This window comes from Chiloscyllium plagiosum, unplaced genomic scaffold (assembly GCF_037043375.1).
Source record: "Chiloscyllium plagiosum isolate Xiang-an unplaced genomic scaffold, Cpla_swu_hap1 HiC_scaffold_2, whole genome shotgun sequence".
Taxonomy (NCBI): domain Eukaryota; kingdom Metazoa; phylum Chordata; class Chondrichthyes; order Orectolobiformes; family Hemiscylliidae; genus Chiloscyllium; species Chiloscyllium plagiosum.
In genome coordinates, this window is record NW_028270140.1 from 47,238,414 (window position 1) to 47,257,761 (window position 19,348).

General features: G+C 41.7%; 1 pseudogene; it reads left to right on the forward strand.

Moving 5' to 3' along the window:
* Nucleotides 1-19,062, forward strand: part of LOC148151892 (uncharacterized) — a 63,166-nt pseudogene extending 44,104 nt beyond the window's left edge.
* Nucleotides 19,063-19,348: the final 286 nt, after the last annotated feature.

Consider the following 19,348-nt stretch of genomic DNA (forward strand, 5'->3'; position numbering starts at 1 on the left):
CCTAGTCTCTGATCTGATGTTGTAGCCACAATAATTATATGGCTAGTCCAGTTCAGTTTCTGATCAATGATATCCCCCATCATGTTGACTGGGGAATTCAGCGATGGTAATAGAATTGAATATCAATATGAAGTAGTACGGTTCTCTTTTGTTAGTGTTTGTCTGGCAGGCAGTTCATTCAGCACTGCTTTATTTGGCAAGTATTACTGAGTCTCTCTATAATGAAAATTGAAATCGCTCACCAAGAATGCATTATGCCTTTGCTACTTTCACTGGTTTCTCTGGATGAGGTCCAGTGTGTAGGAATGTTGATATATTGGCCAAGGAGAGCCATGGAGGACAGAAAGTGGCAATTAGTAATATGTTTCTGTATCCCTGTTTGACCAAAGGGAGACATCATGGAGTTCAGTATCAAAGTGGAGGTTTCCTTTCAAACTGTATTACACCTCCGCTGTATCTGTCCAAACCGACAGATAGTGATGGACGTGTCTGAGACATTGTCTGCAAGGTGTTACAACATGGAGACAGACAGCCAAGCCAAACCAGCTTTTCTACTTTTGTATTTTCAACACAGTAAAACTAAACTATTAAAGACCCCCAAATAGTCACTCCAATGCTTCCTAACCAAATGTTTGAAAAATCAATCCCAGGCTTTGCAAGTAATTAATTTCCTGACACTAGTTTACACCTTAAACTAAAATCTTAACTAGTTATTAAATACGCAATAACTATAGCAGACAGAACATCAAACAATGATAAGCTAACTAAATTCTGTGCTTTAAATCTGAAACATACGTTTTCACCCCCAATTCACATAAAAGTCAGGCAAACAATCACAGTTAAGGATAAATAAAAGAAAACAGTAAGTTACTTAAATCAGTATCACAATGTGTTGTTTCACAGATAAAAATTTGGACTCCTTAGCTGTTTCTGAAACATTGATCAGGATCACCATCTCAGTTCAAACAGGCAAAGACAACAATACTTCCTACTCAGCTTTCTACTCTTTGAGCTTCCACAAGCTGATGAGGCAAATTATGCAGGGAGTTTTCAAATCTTCATGCTGTCTTAGTAGTAGCCTAGAACCATCTCCCAGAAAACAGTTCAAAACAAATCTTTAATTCTGGTTCTGCTCTGACAGACTGATTGACTCTTCCTGTGACCTCAGTTATCATTCTACAGCAGCCATATGTTTGAACATGGGGTGCCTTCCAGACTTGAGGGAAACAGTTCCCAGGTACTAATAACCCACTTTTGCAATCTATTTAAACAGAATGCTTTTCCTGGGCTCACAGTGTCTGTAAGAACCTTTTCAATCAAGTCTCAGCCTACAAAATTACCCTCCATTCCTGGCCTCACAAAGAAATAAAGCTTTGGCTTGTTATTTTCCTTTTACCATAAGCTGTCCCAAAATCCACACATTCTGCCCTGTACCTTCCTATCCCTTGTTGCATTTTCTTATTGTTATACAGAGTGCATCATAACAATGGCTTCTCTTCTTTGATTACACTGGAACCTCTGGTGTTCCCTCAAACTCCTTTCCCATGCCTATTTCTCAGCAGTGACTTCAACCAGACATATACTGTCAGATTCTGCTTTATATGAACACCACTGCTAGTATTGTATAATATTATCTCTGTGTCTTGTCAGACATTGTATGCAGACACTCTGATAGGCTGCAGCCTTTTCTCTGGGTCAATATATTGCCAGCTGTGCCAATATGTATTGCCCATCCCTAATTGTCCTTGAGAGGGTGGTCAGGAGTAGCAATTTTGAACCATTGCAGTAAATTTGATGTAGAAGCACCCTGACAGTGATGATAGGGAGAGAGCTCCAGGAGTTTGAGCAGTGAGACTGAAGGAACAGTGATATATTTTCAAGTCAGGCCAGTGGGTGGCTTGGAGAGGAATTTGAAGGTGCATCGCTGTCCATCTTTCTGCTAGTGTTGTGGGTTTTGAAGTTTGAGGCAGAATCAAAAGATATTTAAGTCACTTGATAAAAATGGCTCTAATTTGTATGCTTGAATCATTACATAGTGAGTGGAGCAATTAGCTCTTGTATCTTCTACAGAGCCCGAGAGGCTGAAGCTGATCAATTGTGAGGTACAATGGAGTGTCTGGTAGTCATCATGGTAGATATACTGTTGCTATCTTGTTTGGCACCTAGAAGCTACAAAGCTACTGATGTTTTATAAGTCTCTGTGACCATGCATTTATAAGAATCTTAGCTAAGTATCGGCTCAAACACACATTTTCAGTCTTTCTTTCTCTCATACTGTTAGCACCGAAACCTGTTTCTCCCAGCTGAGGTTGAGTAATAATTGTTTATAATTATTTATAATTGAGTAATAATAAAGTCGAGTGTTTATCTGTCTCTTATAGACATATGCACGCTGCTATTGACCACTGGACCAGCAATACAGGGATTGAGTACAGCTCTTGTGGTACAGTTGGTGTTCATGCCCACATGCTTTGGAGATGTGTAATAACATCATTGAACAGATTGATTAGAAAATATCTACAGGAATTGATTTAAGAACTCTTGTGAAAGGGTTCTTCCTCTGGGACAAAAGCCATAGATTGATGTCTTTCTTACACAAGGTGTATATCCTAATATTGTCTGAACTTGTTGCCTGGAACTTTGATAGCTCAGGAGGTATAGTATCAGGTGTTTGCTCTGCAGTGGTTGGAGGGGGGAGGAGGCAGTGAAGGGTTGAATCCCTATTTGGGCAAGTGTGCTAATCTCTGACACAAACACAGAAATTGCAGGTAAAGCTCAGCGGGTCTGTCAGCATCTGTGGTGAGAAATCAAAGTTAACTTTTCAGGTCCAGACCTGCTGAGCTTTTCCAGCAATTTCTGTTTTTGTTCTGATTTCCAGTATTCTTTTGCTTTTTTTAAAATTTAGTATTTAACTCACTGTCACATCTATTTCAGGCATGCCCACCTTAAAGAGATTCTGCTGTCTCCAATAGGATTTCCATTCAAATCTTCGCTGTCCGTCATAGTGTTTGATAAGGTATTTGCTAAAAGGGCTGCTGAGCTTTTCAGTAATTTCTGTTTTTGCTGCAATTTCCAGCATCCGCTGTTCTTTCAGTTTCTATCTACTAACCTCAAGTAGAATACCAATTCAATAGAAAATTTGCCACTCTGAAGAGGGTTGTTTCTTCACCCAACTAAACATGATTAGTGAACTTGCAGTAAACATGAACAGTTTCAATCTGTTGTGGTGCAGTGCAGTGTTCCTACTTCTGGGCTAGAAGACGGGTTCAAGTCCAACCTGCTATATGTATGCATCGTAACAAGCTTGAGCAAGATGGCTAAAGGAAAAATACATCTACAGGGAATGTCCAGGGCATTTTTTTGCTGCTACTGGTAGTCTCCCCACCTCTGAGTCATAACATATCTGAACTAGTTGCTTACCTGTCAGCCTTCTGGTTAATTAAAATAAGATGTCATAAAATTTGTTTCCTGATCACAAATGAAGATTTTGCACATTTATTGTCCAAAAATGTCATTTGGATTTGAAAAAAAAGAAAAATTAGACCTAAAACTGTCCTAAGAAAAGGCTGGCGAAGAAAGTAAACAAAGAAAGTAAACATATTCTACAGTCCAGAGGCTTCTAAGTTCAATATTCAGTTGGTACTGAGTTAGGTGAACTCAGCAATCCAGTTAATGGTAGGATCCTGGGTAATGTTGTGGAACAGAGAGACCTAGGTTTTCATAATTCTTTGATATTTGTGTCACATGGTGACAGGGTAGTTAAGAAGGCATTTAGTACGATTGCCTCGATTGCTCAGACCTTTGAGTCGAAATGTCATGTTGAGGTTGTACAGGACATTGGTGAGGCTCCTTCTGAAGCATTATGTACCGTTCTGGTTGCCTTGCTATAGGAAGGATATTATTAAATTGGAATGGGTCCAGAAAATATTTACCAGGATGTTGCCAGGAATGGAAGCTAGGCTGGGATGTTTTTCACTGATGCATAGCAAGTTGAGAGGTGACCTTATTGAGATTTAGAAAATCATAGATAAGGTGAATAGCAGGATTTTTTCCCTCGTGTGTGGGAGTTCAAACCTAGACAGCATATTCTAAGGTGAGAAGAGAAAGGTTTACAACATACATGAGGCAATTATTTTACATAGAGAGTGGTTTTTATGTTGAATGAACTGTCAGACAAAGTGGTGGATGTAGATGCAGTTACAACATTTAAAAGACATTTGGATAGGTACATAAATAGGAAAGATTTGAAAGAATATGACTGTATGAGTTGGTTACTGAGGCATCACTAACCTTGGAAATGGGAGAGGAATTAATCAATAATTTCTGATGCTCACCATTGTTCAGTGATTCCTGTTGATAATAAGTCTCTGCAAGTTTCAAAACAAAAAAACTTACATTTTATGAGTTCAGGCTCCAGACAAGAACCATCATCTTGCAATGGCTGGGACTCAGAGCGTGGAGGTCAGCAGACCCTGCAGAGTTTCCGATCCATGGTGACTGCACAGTTTGATGTTCTCAGTCTCAAATTCCCACAATGGGTACTGACTAGAATAGCAATTTCTTAAAATGTCGTCTGCAGCTTGTAGTAAAATGGTTTCAGTAAAATCCATTTCCAGGATTGTAGTCACAGCAGTGGTAAAACAATTTTAAAAACAAACTCAAATTCTTCTGTATTATTTCATTTGTTACTGAACATGACACATAATTCTATAGGACTCATTAAGAATTCCGAAAGGCCTCATAATGGTGGGAGCACATGGTGTTTATTAGCCAACTGAAGACAGAGGGTTGGGATGAAAGAAGCATTTTCAGGATAGGTAACACTCGCTAATACCAAAGGCCTGTGGCAATACTATGGCTTTAAGAGGTGTATTTTGTCCTTATTTTTTATGGAGAGGTTGGGACAGAAATCATAGTGTCATAGAGATGTACAGCACAGAAACAGACCCTTCGGTCCAACTCGTCCATGCCGACCAGACATCCAAAACCAATCTAGTCCCACTTGCCAGCAACCAGGCCCATATCCCTCCAAACCCTTCCTATTCATATACCCATCCAAATACCTTTTAAATTTTGTAATTGTACCAGCCTCCACCACTTCCTCTGGCAGCTCATTCCATACATGTACCACCTTCTATGTGAAAAAGTTGCCCCTTAGGTCTCTTTTATATCTTTTCCTTCTCACCCTAAAACTATGCCCTCTAGTTCTGGACTCCCGGCCCCAAGGAAAAGACTTTTTCTACTTACCCTATCCATACCCTTCATAATTTTGTAAACCTCTCTAAGGTCACCCCTCAGCCACCGACGCTCCAGGGAAAACAGCCCCAGCCTGTTCAGCCTCCCCCTATAGCTCAAATCCTCCAACCCTGGCAACAACCTTGTAAATCTTGACATCTTTCCGATAGGAAGGAGACCAGAATTGCATGCAATATTCCAACAGTGCCCTGACCAATATCTTGTACAGCCGCAACATGACCTCCCAACTCCTGTACTCAATACTCTGACCAATAAAGTAAAGCATACCAAACGCCTTATTCACTATCCTATCTACCTGCGACTCCACTTTCAAGGAGCTATGAACCTGCACTCCAAGGTCCCTTTGTTTATGACGAATTGCAACGTGTGCAGTTGATAAAGGAGGAGCAATACATGCATTGTACTTATATACAGCAATCATCGAAACATCCAAAAATAGTAACCAGGAATAGGCTATAAACATGACTGAGCTTGTCCCGTGATTCAATACAATCATGACTGGTGAAAGTCTGGTGAACGTTTGCAGTGTTCCCTCTATAGTACTACCAGACTTTCTTAAGATAAGAAGACCTGAACTGCACAGAGTGCACCAGCTGTGGTCTAATCAAACTCCATGCATGCAAGGCTTCACTGCTCCTGTATTCCAATTATCTTGTAATAATGGCTAATGTTCCATCAGTCTTCCCTTGAATAAAGGGTGATACCTGATTTTTTGTTGTGGGACATAAAAGCTTGTGGTGAAGTGGTAATACATTGGAACTGATAGAATATTGGCAACTTACATGGTCCAAAGAGCAAACATGATTTAGCACTCATCTGATTCCAAAGGTTCCATGAGCCATGTGGCAAGCGATCACTATTGTGGCATCAACATTTTACAGTTTCTTTCAATGACCTGGTGAAGTTGACAAATAGCATGGTTGATATTTGACTGATAATATATTGATACGTAGGAATGTTGCTTGTGAAGATGGCATGAGGAAGCTACAAATAGATAGATATTCGTTAAGTGAATGGAAAGAAAATCTAACAAATGGAGCATCATGGCTAAAATATAAATGTGTCTATTTCTTTCAGGAGGAATAAAGTAGAAATCAGTGAAGCAGAGGCTCAGAATGCCTGTGTGCAACAATCACAAAAGGTGAGGAAGAGGAACTGTAGTTCCCTAATAAAATTTTTATATCCATCTAATTTTTATATCTCTGTCTATGTAGCAGAAACATAGGCTTTTTAATATGCACTTCACAGAAATTCATTCTCTTGTTTCGTTAATATCAAACTAACCATTTGGGTTTCTGGCCATTTGGCTCTGTCTTGTTTCGATCGATCTTAAGCTTTAGAGATGCTTAAGATGAGGTTTCTTGCTTTTAAATGTATTTATTTACATTAATAATCAGTTATATATCCCATGCTCTCCTTGTCTATCTCTGTCTATCTCTTGTACTGCATACTTTACTTACCTGAGGCAGTTATTGTCTTAATTAGTGAAAGTGAGTTGTGATACGAAATCAAAAAACAGGTAAATTCACTCATGAAGTCAAATTTGATATTAAGAGAGAGCTTCTGCAGCAAACCAGAAACTCAGAAATTTCCACGTCTCCAATTAACTGTGGGATAGCTTCTATTCAGAAGAAATTAAACTTTATCTTAAAAAACATTAGTTAATGAAATATTGTTATTGCTGACATGGCTCACACTTGTAAAACATCCACAACTATAAGACCATAAGACCATAAGACATAGGAGTGGAAGTAAGCCATTCGGCCCATCAAGTCCACTCCGCCATTTAATCATGGCTGATGGGCATTTCAACTCCACTTACCCGCATTCTCCCCGTAGCCCTTAATTCCTTGTGACATTAAGAATTTATCAATCTCTGCCTTGAAGACATTTAGCATCCCGGCCTCCACTGCACTCTGTGGCAATGAATTCCACAGGCCAACCACTCTCTGGCTGAAGAAATGTCTCCGCATTTCTGTTCTGAATTTACCCCCTCTAATTCTAAGGTTGTGTCCTCAGGTCCTACTCTTCTCGCCTAACGGAAACAATTTCCTAGTGTCCACCCTTTCCAAGCCATGTATTATCTTGTAAGTTTCTATTAGATCTCCCCTTAATCTTCTAAACTCCAATGAATACAATCCCAGGATCCTCAGCCGTTCCTCGTATGTTAGACCTACCATTCCAGGGATCATCCGTGTGAATCTCCGCTGGACATGCTCCAGTGCCAGTATGTCCTACTTGAGGTGTGGGGACCAAAACTGGACACAGTACTCCAAATGGGGCCTAACCAGAGCTTTATAAAGTCTCAGTAGCACAACTGTGCTTTTATATTCCAACCCTCTTGAGATAAATGACAACATTGCATTCGCTTTCTTAGTCACGGACTCAACCTGCATGTTTACCTTTAGAGAATCCTCGACTAGCACTCCCAGATCCCTTTGTACGTTGGGTTTATGAATTTTCTCACTGTTTAGAAAGTAGTCTATGCTTGTATTCTTTTTTCCAAAGTGCAAGACCTCGCATTTGCTCCTTGAGTTGAGTGGCTTGCTGTGCCATTCCAGAAAGCAGAGTTCTCTAAAGTCCTGTGATATTGGCCTGGATTTTGGCCTGTGATATTAGCGTTCTTGCCTAATTGGTCCTAGCAAAGCTAGGCATGTGGTAAAAGTGTCACTTGGAGGAAATTTTGCTGATTGTGAGTGAGCCTCTGTAAAAAATTATATGTCCATGAAAAATGACAAAGTTCAATGAGAAATAACGGTTTTGAATTGGGGCAAAACTGATTTTATTCTGATAAGACCAGATTGAGCCAAAGTGATGTGGAGCAACGACCTGCAGGAAACTTCCACCAGAGTACTGAAAATATTTCCAATGAGAAATAGTGAATTGGTAGGGCCATAATATTCCTCAAATTTGAAGACTGGTAGCAAGAATTCCAAAGGTGACTACATATGAAGGGAGGGAGAGAATTATGAAAGGCAAAAATATAAGTCTACAGCAGTATACCAGAAGCTCAAAAACATATAGAAAGTCCAGGTGGTTGCTTTAGAAAAAAATTAGGGGAGTAAGGCGGGGGAGAGGGGGTTGCATGTTAAAAATGTTGAGTATAATAGAGGCATTTTCTGAGTATATAAGGAGCAAGAACGTACTGAGGGAAAGATTCAGACCCAGGCTGAAACTAAATAGCCAGTTGTGATAAAGCTGGAAGATTTTGGTTATGTTGTGGTATAGTACTTTCTCTCTGTATTCATGGTAAAGAATGATAAATAGATATAAATCAGAGAAGAGAGCTATGATTCTTTAAGAAATTTCAATTGAGATGAAAAAAAAAAGTTTTTGCCATTTTAGTGGACATTAAATTGCATAAGGTACAAGTCCCAGTATAGTCAGCAAGGTGAGAGATTGCATGGGCCCCAATATTACCTTTCAAATTATCCTTGTACAAAGAGTAAAGACCACAGTTGGAGGTCGGCTAGTGTGATTATTCAACAATTATTCAAGTATTACTGGCAAGAACAATGAAGGAACTACACTATAGGCTGTTGGCTCTACTATCGGTGCCAGGGAAATTATGGGAAAAAATCAATCTAAGATTCAGCATTCATTGAAAGTTGGAATTGTCAGGTTTAAACAATAAAATCCAGCATGGCTTTGGTGGGAGTGATATCATATCTGACATGGTTGATAATGCCTTTGGAGGAGGCAATGAGATGTGTTGTTGAGTGTAAAAAAAAGATGTAATCCACATTGACTTCAATCAAGTTATTAACAAGATCTTGCATCTTCAATAAGATCATGGGATCTGGTGCAATTTTGAAAATGCATCTAAGGCCTATTTGGTGCTAGAAGGCAGATGTAATTGGTGAAGGTAGTCTTTGTGAAGAAACTTTGTGTCTAGTGGTGTATTGCAAGACTTTGGTACTGGATCCTTTGCTGTTGCTGTGTAGCAAGTTTGATCAGTAAGTTCAAAGATGAAGTGAAAAACATATGGTTTTGCAATTGACCAGGCCTTAGAATACAGTATGATATTGATGGCCTTGCATGTCAGATAGAAGAATTGAAAACAGATTATTATCCTGAAGCCTGTGAAGTGAAACATTTTCCAGGACAATCAATTTAAGGGCATACATGAAGCATGGTTGGAAACTGCAGGATACAAAGATAACCAATCTCCTGATGTGTATATCCACATCATGGGGGGCGGCGATGGTCTCCAGGTATTGTTGCTTGACTATTAATTCAGGAAACTCAGGTCTAAGCCTGAATTCCTGCCAAATCAAGTCATGAATTGTAGTGAATACGCAAACAACTCATCGGAGGAGTAGGCTCCACAAACATTTCCATCCTGCAAGATGGAGAGCGCACCACATCAGCGCATAAGTTAAGGCTGAATGCATTCACAGCAATCTTCAACCAGAAGTGCCAAGTGTATGATCCAACTCGGCCTGTTCCAATGATCACCAATATTACAGATACCCATCTTCAGGGAATTTTTTCTCTCCACATGATATTTAGACAATATTGGGAATACTGGTTACTGCAAATTTTATGGAGCCTGACAAAATTATGGCAATAATACTGATGATTTGTGATTGCCCAGTACTTCCAGCTACAACACTGACAACGGCTCGAGAATGTGGGAAAATAGGCCAGGCATGTCCTGTGCACAGAAAATAAGACGATTCAACTTGTCGAATTACTGCCCTATCAGTCCATGCTCATTCATGAATTAGGTGTTGGAAGGTGCCATCAACAGTGCGCTCAAGCAGCACTGGGCAGCACTAACCTGCTCAGTGGCGCACAATGTGGGTTATGCAAAGCCCACTCAGCTCCTCACCGAATTACAGACTTGATTTAAACAAGGACAAATAAATGAGTTCCACAGTGAGGGGAGAGTGACAGCCCTTGACATTAAGGTCACATTTGACCAAGTGTGATATTATGGAGCCCTAGCAAAACTGGAATGAATGGGTATCAGGTGACAAACTCTCCGCTGCCTGGAGTCATACCTCACACATTGGACGATGGTTCTGGTTGTTGGAGGTCAGTCGTCTCAGCCAAAGCAAATCTCTATTGGAGTTGTTAAAGAAAGTGTACTAAGCTCAATCATCTTCATCTGGTTCATCAATGACCTTTCTCCCACCATAAGATGAGAAGTGAAATCTGAATCGATGATAACATCTTTTGTGATGCCTCACACACAAAAGTAGCACAAATTCAAATGCAACAAGATCTGGAGAATATCCAAACTGGACTGACAAGTGGCATGTAGCATTCACACCACACAAATACTGGACAATAACCATCGACAGTAAGAGACAATTTAACCAAAACCTCTTGATGTTCAATGGTGTTATTATTACTGAATCCCTCACCATCAACATCCTGGGTCTTATCATCAAATAGAAACTGAACTGGACACTCTATATAAATACAATGGTTATATGAGCGGGCCACAGGCTAGGAATACTGCGGCGAGTAACTCACCCTCCTGTCTCCTCCTGTCTCCCAAAGCTAATTAACTCTCTAAAAGGTATAAATCATGACTGAAATGGCATATCTCTCCACTTGACTGGATGAGTGCAGCTTCAGCTACACTCAGTAGCTTGACATCTTCCAGGACAAAGCATCCCACTTCATTAGCAGCACATTCAGAAACATCCATTGCCTGCAAATCTGATGCTCAGTACCTGCACCATCTAAAACATATACTGCAATAATTCATCAACATCCTTAGGCAGTATCTTTACATTGCCACTTATATCTTGAAGGACAAGAGCAGCAGATACAAGGAACAGCACCACCTACAAGCTCCTCTCCAAACCACTCAGCAACCTAATGTGGAAATGTATAATCGATCCTTCACTGTAACTAGGTCAACAACCTGGAATTCCATTCATAAGGGCGTTTTGGGCCATGGCAGTTCAGAAAGGCAGCTTATTGCAATCTTCTGATGGATGCATATAGATGGGTAATATTGATCATCATAAGTCCATGACAAAAAAGGTTCTTGATGCTAACATGACAGTTCGATAAAATAGTTAAGCAGGCATTACGAGTTTTTGATAAACAACCAAAAGGTTTGCAGTAAAGTTCCAGAATCGGAATTTCAATTGGATGAAATGAAAATGCTCATGTAATTAACGTTGATCATGGACATACTAAAGTTCTGAAGCACATCCCATGGTTCAGCATTGCTGTTCATCGGTAGATGTCTGCCCTTCCTACCTGTTCAACAATAATATGCTTGCTTCTTTCCTGCGCTGAACCTGACTAAGAAGCCAATCAGTTGTATTGAAGTTTCTTCAGAAAGATTAACCATAATTAGCCTAGCAAGGTGGCAGGGTTTCGAAAAGGTAGCTGATGACCACATTTTCTGGTTTCGTACCTAACTTTTTCATATTTCAACAAAGAATTCAAAAGGTGCGAAGTACAGTGGTGTATGGAAATCTGATCTCCAGTTTGATGTGGTGAGCAGTCCATTCCAAGTGAATAAGATAAACAGCTTGTGAGGCCTTGGGCTTTTTAAAAAAGTTGTTACAATAGAAGCAGCATTAAGGGTGGGGTCAGCCTCCCACAAGACCAGAATTTTACTTCAACTTTCAGTAGTTGTTGGGGTTTGGAAGCTGCTATACATCTCCCCTGCTACAGAAAATGTTTGAGTTTTTATTCTCTCTCTCTCTCTCTCTGAGTTTTCTCATGATGTTCCTTTCTCTTGGATTGGAGAATTGTATGAGAGACAATCGATTTTACTGAATTTCCCTTTGTCAAACATGAGTTTATGGGACATTACTATATTGGAACAGTTGCTGTTTAATAGTTCAGCAATTTATTACTCTGTTACTTTTTCCAGCTGAGTTAAGTTATCCCAATTCTTCTTTCTTTTGTTTATATTTTAACTATAATGGAGGAATAGTGTGTTTTGCTTCAAGTCTGGTAGTTTGGCCAATCAAATTTTATCTGAAACACAACACCTTACACTTTCCTTAATATAATAAAACATTAACAAAATTAACATTTACTCTGAAATCTGAAAGAGAATGCTTCACTAAATGTAATACTTTTCTGACACTTTACAACTTTGCTGAAGTCTGCAATCAAGGGACAGCTTGTCTCTGCAGAACTTTGTAAACATTCAAACTGGCCTTGTCAGATTTGAGCTAAGGAAAACATAAAGACAGTTATGTCCACAGCAAGGGAATGGAAAAAACAAGGATTCAAATGTTCCCAGCCCTTGTCCTTGAGCGGGTAATAAGAATGGTATAAAAAGAATATGTGAATCTGGTTTGAAGCCCTGACACGAGGCATTTCTACCAAGTGCATTGGCCCTGCATGCAGTTCTTAATAAAGCTTTTTCTTTGGTCTTGCTAGCATCTGAGTCGAGTCAGTTTAATTTCCACAACAGTCAACTTGGGGGCTCGGCTGGGATCCCGCGACTGGGTGAGATTCTGAGGATTCCCAAGAGGCTCAGGTGCCAGCGCCTTGAAAGTCTTTCACTTCATCTTGAGCATTGAATTGGCCCCTTTGTGTGAGAGGACTGGGAATCTGTGGATCGCCCCAGCACTAGGGTTCGAATCGAATCAGGTCGGGATTAGAGTCTTGGCTTAAGTATTCCTACATAGAGACTCATTCTAAGAGAATAAATGAATCAGGAAAAGGGTTCAGTAAACTCTCGCGTGGGACTTGAGCAAAACTCAAGGGAAAGGATTGCTGTCTCTAGAGTGTTTGAGAGACAGCGAGTTTAAGGGTGGTTTTAGCCACCACTGGCTGAGTTGAACTTGCCATAGACGTACCGGGTATGTGGTTTCTTGGTTTACCAAAACTAAGGCATTGAGGTGGATGTGCCCAATACGAGAGGGGACCTCCAGAGGTAAAAGCAAGTCAAAGGGAAAAGATAATGGTACCGTGCGAGAAAGAGCGAGCTGAACACTTTTCTAGTAACACTGAAAATGGGCTCCGGCAAGAGCAAACAAAAATAGGGCCCACCGAGGAATTGGAATGGTCAACTAAAAATACAGTACATGTTAAATAATTATGGTCCAGAGTCTGTAAAGCAGTTAGAGTCGTGGATCAAGGAATGTGGTTTTCCGGAGGGAGGAAGTTTTAGTAAAAGGCAGTTGGAAATATTGAGGTCAAGGTTGGAGGAGATAGAGAAAGAAAAACGGAAGAGGAAAATAGAACCTCTGAATTGCAGTGCTTATAATATGTGGAAAGCTGAGGCTGATATCAGGGAAAGGAAATCTCACCTAAAAGATAGATCAAATACATGTATAAACACAGCGCATGTGCAGATGCGCGCAGAAAACAACCTAACGAAGCTGTACAGTGTCTTAAGTCTGTTCCAGATCCTGACCTTGATTATTGCCTTCTGAAACCTGCAGAGCCCCCTACAAGATCCGCCTGGCGAAGGTTCCAAATAGGCGGCTGCCGCCTCAGGGTCTGCTGGATCACTGGTAGCAAATCATACCCACAACCAATTGAAGCAAGAAGCCCAAAATGACAACGGCCACTCCAAGACAGAAAGGCATCCAGGGTCTGTACGGGATCACCCTATGATGCATGATGAATCAGACGGTGAGGGTTTTGGCATATGATCATCTGACCAGGTAGTTCTGCAAGCACCAACGATTGAAGTTGCAGGTCCAGACAGGCGCCCAGTGCTGGTCCACCAACCATGGACCATGAAGGATTTCGAAAGTGCTATGGGCAGTTGCCTGACCCACACGAGGTTGGAGGTAATAAGTTCGCCGACGAAGTGACAAAGTTCTGTACCGAGTTCCATCCCACGTCACATGAGATGAGACGTCTCCTGGGACGAAAACTAGGTGCCAATGTCACCAAAATCAAGTATAGATGGCCAGCTGTAAACATCCATATCAGATCAACCGACCCGCAAGCGGAAAAGAACAGAGACTTTAATGCTTTTGTTGCAGCGCTGGCAACTGCCTGTAGGGAGGCATTCCCAGTGCAAATGGACTTGATCAAAATTGCAATGTGTAAACAACAAGAAGGTGAGACAGTGTTCCAGTACCTTACATGCCTCACTGAAGTCTATAACGCCCATAGTGGAGTGAGACCACCTGAGGACATAACGATGACAGAAATCACGCCGTATGAAGCACACCTGAGGAACAGCTTCTTCAATGGAATGAAGGACGAAATAGCGAAAAAGGTAAATGGCACATGTATTACCTGGGACACGGGAAAGCTGAATTTGATAGAAGAACATACGATACATGCTGAGACATTGCTGGCCAAAGAGAAGGATAAGCGGAAACCAAAGATGGAACAGCAGCCACATAAAGCTCAGCTTACTCTGATGCAAATGGTCGCCCAGCCGTTGGAGGAAGGTGCTGTGGAAAAAGAGAGAGGAAGCGGGGCTGGCAGAGGTAGATCTGGCGGGTGATTTGTTTGTGGAGCAATGGACCACTGGGCAAGACAGTTTCCACACAGACAGCCCTGGAGGCTGGACAGCAGGATGACTGACGGGGAAGGCTGAGGTAGAGGTGGGCAGCCCACAAGGTACAGGTAAGCCTCTTTCCTTTATGCTTGGCAATGAAGACTCACTTATGCTAATCTCTTCTACTAACCTTACGGGCACTGAGATATGTCCCACCTCTACATCGAGCACTGAGATTGCGAAGTGTGGACAATACGTTCAATATAACAATGATGCTTTTAAGTCGATACCTACCTCTATGGAAGGTCCACCAGTTACCTATTCGGTAGATACGGGGCAATATATTCAGTCCTTAAATTAAGCCAGTTTAGACAATCGACGCAAATGAAGATGAGTGGAAGGTTCCTGAGCATAATGGGTGCATCAGGAGTCGTGGTACTAGAGAGATTTTCCGCACCCGTATTGTGCGAAACTAGCAATGGGGAAACATTCCAATTCGCATTCTTGTTATCGGACTTCTGTCCTTTAAATATAATGGGTCGGGATCTCATCGGGAGACTGGGATTGGGTTTGCTCAGTACCCCAACAGGCTTGCAGGTAATTCACAAGGAAGATTTACCTTGTAGGCTGTAAAATACGACCCATGACCTCTGATTTATGTCTATGAGTGGCGATTAAGCCAGAGAGCGATAAGTTCAGTGAGTGATTCACTCATCCTGGAAGTAAGCAACCATGTTAATCCTATTAACACCGATTTTCTTGCTGGAGATATGCTGTACTGCACGGCACACATACACCGCGATGGCCCTGATGAACCATATGAGAAGGATTGGTTCAGCAGATTAGTTAAACCAGATCAGTTGTTATTCTGCAAATTTTATTGGAGTGATCACAGGTGTGCAGTCAGTGTGAACTTATCTAAGGTATCTGTAACAGCAAGCAGACGTGTCACTGGCAAAGGCATCCGGTGACAGGTGGCAGGATTTGGGACCATGGGTGCTAAAGGCACAAAGAACGAAAGATTGGGTCTTCAGGGACAATGTGGGTATCTGGTTCAATGCAGATATGCGGACATGTAAGAAGAAACTAAATTGGCTAACTCAGGCAGATAGGGCAGTCCAGGTAAACCCCGCTAGCCCTGAAAGCCTAGGAGGATAGTCTGGCATTTCCCTAAGATAGAATTCTCGGACCCAAGATTAAAAACGGTCTCTACTGAGTTGTGGGCAAAAGGCAAACATGATGTGGGGCTCATACGGGGCAGTGAACCCATAAGGATAACCCCAAAGTCTGAGTATCGTCCTTGTAGAGCGCAATACCCGTTAAAACCCAAAGCCATAGAAGGAATTACTCCAGTCTTTGAATCCCTCCTAAAGGCTGGAGTGATAATCCCCTGTGAAAACCCACCGGTGAGAACCCCCATTTTTCTGGTCAAAAAGGCAAACATTCCCGGTGATCCGGAGGAATGGAGGTTTGTTCAAGACCTGCAGGCAGTCGATACCGCTGTTGACCAACGCAACCCAAATGTTCCCAACCCCTATACTATATTAGCTCTCAAATTCCACTGGACAGTAAATGGCTCTCTGTTGTGGATTTAGCAAATGCCTTCTTTAGTGTACTAGTGTACCCAGATAGTCAATTCTGGTTCATTTTTTCATTCAAAAGGAAATCATATATCTTCACGTAACTTTGTCAAGGTTACTGTGAATCCCACACCATATATAATGAAGCTCTACACAGGAGTCTGGAGACTCATGTTCTAACCCCAGGGTCAGCGCTTCTGCAGTATGTGGATGATGGCTTGGTAGTGGAGCAAACAAAAGAACAATGTGAGAAGGATACCCTTGCGTTGCTCTGCCAACTAGCGAAGAAAGGGCACAAAGCCAATCTTACAAAGCTACAATTTGTCCAACAACAGGTGAAGTTCTTGGGTCGCCTAATATCTGAACAAGGGAAGGTCATTGATCAAGACAGAGTTCAAGCAATCCAGCAAATTCCAAAGCCTCACACGAAGAAACAATTACTATCCTTTTTGGGCATGTGCTCCTACTGTGGAATGTTTATCCCACATTACGCAACCCTTGAAGCGCCCCTAAGTGACATAGCCCATGGTAAGCGGTTGCAGGACCAGAGCCTGTTGCAGTGGACCCCAGAGGCCAAAAATTCCTTTGTTGAAATGAAAAAGGCGCTCCAAACTACACCTGGACTGGGGATTCCGAATCCAAACAAGCCTTTTGTATAAACGGTAGATGAGAAGCGTGGCTGCATGACAAATGTGCTGTTGTAGGATCATGGGGGATAACTGAGGCCAGTAGCATATTTTTCGGCTAAACTAGACCCCGTAGCAGCAGGATTGCCTAAATGCCTGCGAGCCGTGGCTGCAGCTGAAAAGGCTGCTGTAGCTTCCAGGGATATTGTTGGCTATGGTGAATTAACCCTACTGGTCCCACATGCAGTATCCTTACTGCTTTCCGAGCAAAGGACCCCACACATGTCAGCAGCACATTGGCTTAGATACAATACAGATACAATACAATAAAGCAATGTAACGTCCTTAACCCTGCTAGCCTTCTCTCCACAGAAGGAGACAGAGACCCACACGATTGTGTCACTGTTAAGTAATGAAATTTGCAGCCCCAGAACAGATTTGCAGGATTCACCACTTCAGAATCCAGATATGGAGTTTTTTGCGGATGGGCCAGCATTCAGGAGCAAGGAGACAGGCCAGAATTGTGTTGGGTATGCTGCAGTGACTACCCACGAGATAGTCAAAGCAGGATCACTCTCTTCTCATCTGTCAGCGCAAGCAGCAGAGCTGATTGCCTTGACTGAGGCCTAAAAATTGGCTGAGGGAAGGACAGTGAATATTTACACCAACAGCAGATACGCGTTCAGGGTTGTACATGATTTTGGAACCCTGTGGAAACACAGGGGCTTCTTGACCTCCACCGGAAAGACCATCACACACCAAGGCCTGATTTCTGATCTCCTAGAAGCGGTCCTGTTGCCTAAATCAATCACGTATGTAAATGTGAAGCCCCCACGAAAAATAATGATTCTATTTCTCAAGGCAATGTGAGGGCAGACTCAGCAGCAAGAACGACAGCCCAGCAGCTGCCAAGTGATCAGATTGACATGTGTATGACAAAAATTTGTACCCCAACAGCAGGCAGACAGGAGTTATAGTCACAGGCCACGCCAGAAGAAAACCGTGAGTGGATGAAAGCAGGATGCAGTGTGAGGGAAGGCGTATGGTGTGGCCCCAATGGTAAACCCCATCTACCGCCATAATTTTTCCATTCTATGCCAAACTGACACAATAAGGATCATGTGTCAAAAGGGGGATGTATGACAGTATTTTGGTGCACAGGTACACTAAGGGATTTAGTCATTACTCCCAGAAATATTGTGAACGTTGTGCTATCTGTGCCACTAATAATGTGAGGAGGGGAATACAGATGAGTCAGGCAGCACACACCTAACCCCAAAAATCCTTTGAAGATTTACACATGAATTTTATTGAACTAACACCCAGCAAAGGAAAAAGGTATTGTCTGGTAATTGTTGATAAGTTTTCCAAGTGGGTGGAAGCGTTCCCCACTCTAAACAGGATGCCAGTGCAGTGGCCAAGGCTCTGCTAACTGAAATAATTCCTAGATGGGGCATCCCTGAAAGGCTTAGTAGTGACAATGGGACACCATTTGTCAATAATGCCTTACAGCAGATCAGTGATTATTGGGAATAAACATGAGACAATACTGTGCCTACCACCCAGCGAGCAGTGGGGCAGTGGAAAGAGAAAAGGCTACCCTAAAAAATAAATTGACAAAATGTTGTGAGGAACTAGGGGTGACATGGACAAAGGCACTTCCAGTTGTGCTAATGTATATGAGATCTAGGAGGAAAGGAAGAGCTCATCTTAACCCATTTGAGATTTGGTTCGGTAGGCCGTCCAACACAGGAATTGCCCCAAGACCTAAGGTAAGACAGATAACAGGCCACTGTGAGGATGAGATGTTGTGTTACTGTATAAAACTCTCTACACTTTTGTCTCAAGTATCGAATCAAGTGAAAGAAGCACTACCCCAACCAGCAGAAGGAAAGCTGCACGATCTAGAATCTAGAGACTGGATAGTGGTGAAAGACTTCAAAAGGAAAAGCTGGAAGGCGAGGAGGTGGCTGGGACCGTTTCAAGTGCTCCTTAAACACAGACAGCTGTTAAGATCACTGATTCTTAGCTATGTGGCTCTGTATTTTTTAAAAATCTGGCTCTGTTTTCTTTGTTGTCCTTATTGTCATAAAATGACAAAAAGGGCAAAAATGTAATGGAAAATTAACAAAATTAACATTTACTCTGAAATCCATTTATGCTGAAATTTGAAAGAGAATGCTTTACTAAATTTAAAACTTTTCTGACACTTTGCAAATTTGCTGAAGTCTGCAATCGGGGGACAGCTTGTCTCTGGGGAACTTTGTAAACATTCAATCTGGCCCTGGGAGCAGTCAATTTCAGATTTGAGCTAAGAAAAACATAAAGACAGTTATGTCCACAGCAAGGGAATGGAAAAAACAAGGACTTGAATGTTTCTAGCCCTTGTCCTTGAGCGGGTGATAAGAATGGTATAAGAAGAATATGTGAATCTGGTTCGAAGCCCTTACACGAGGTATTTCTGACAAGTGCATTGGCCCAGCAATTTT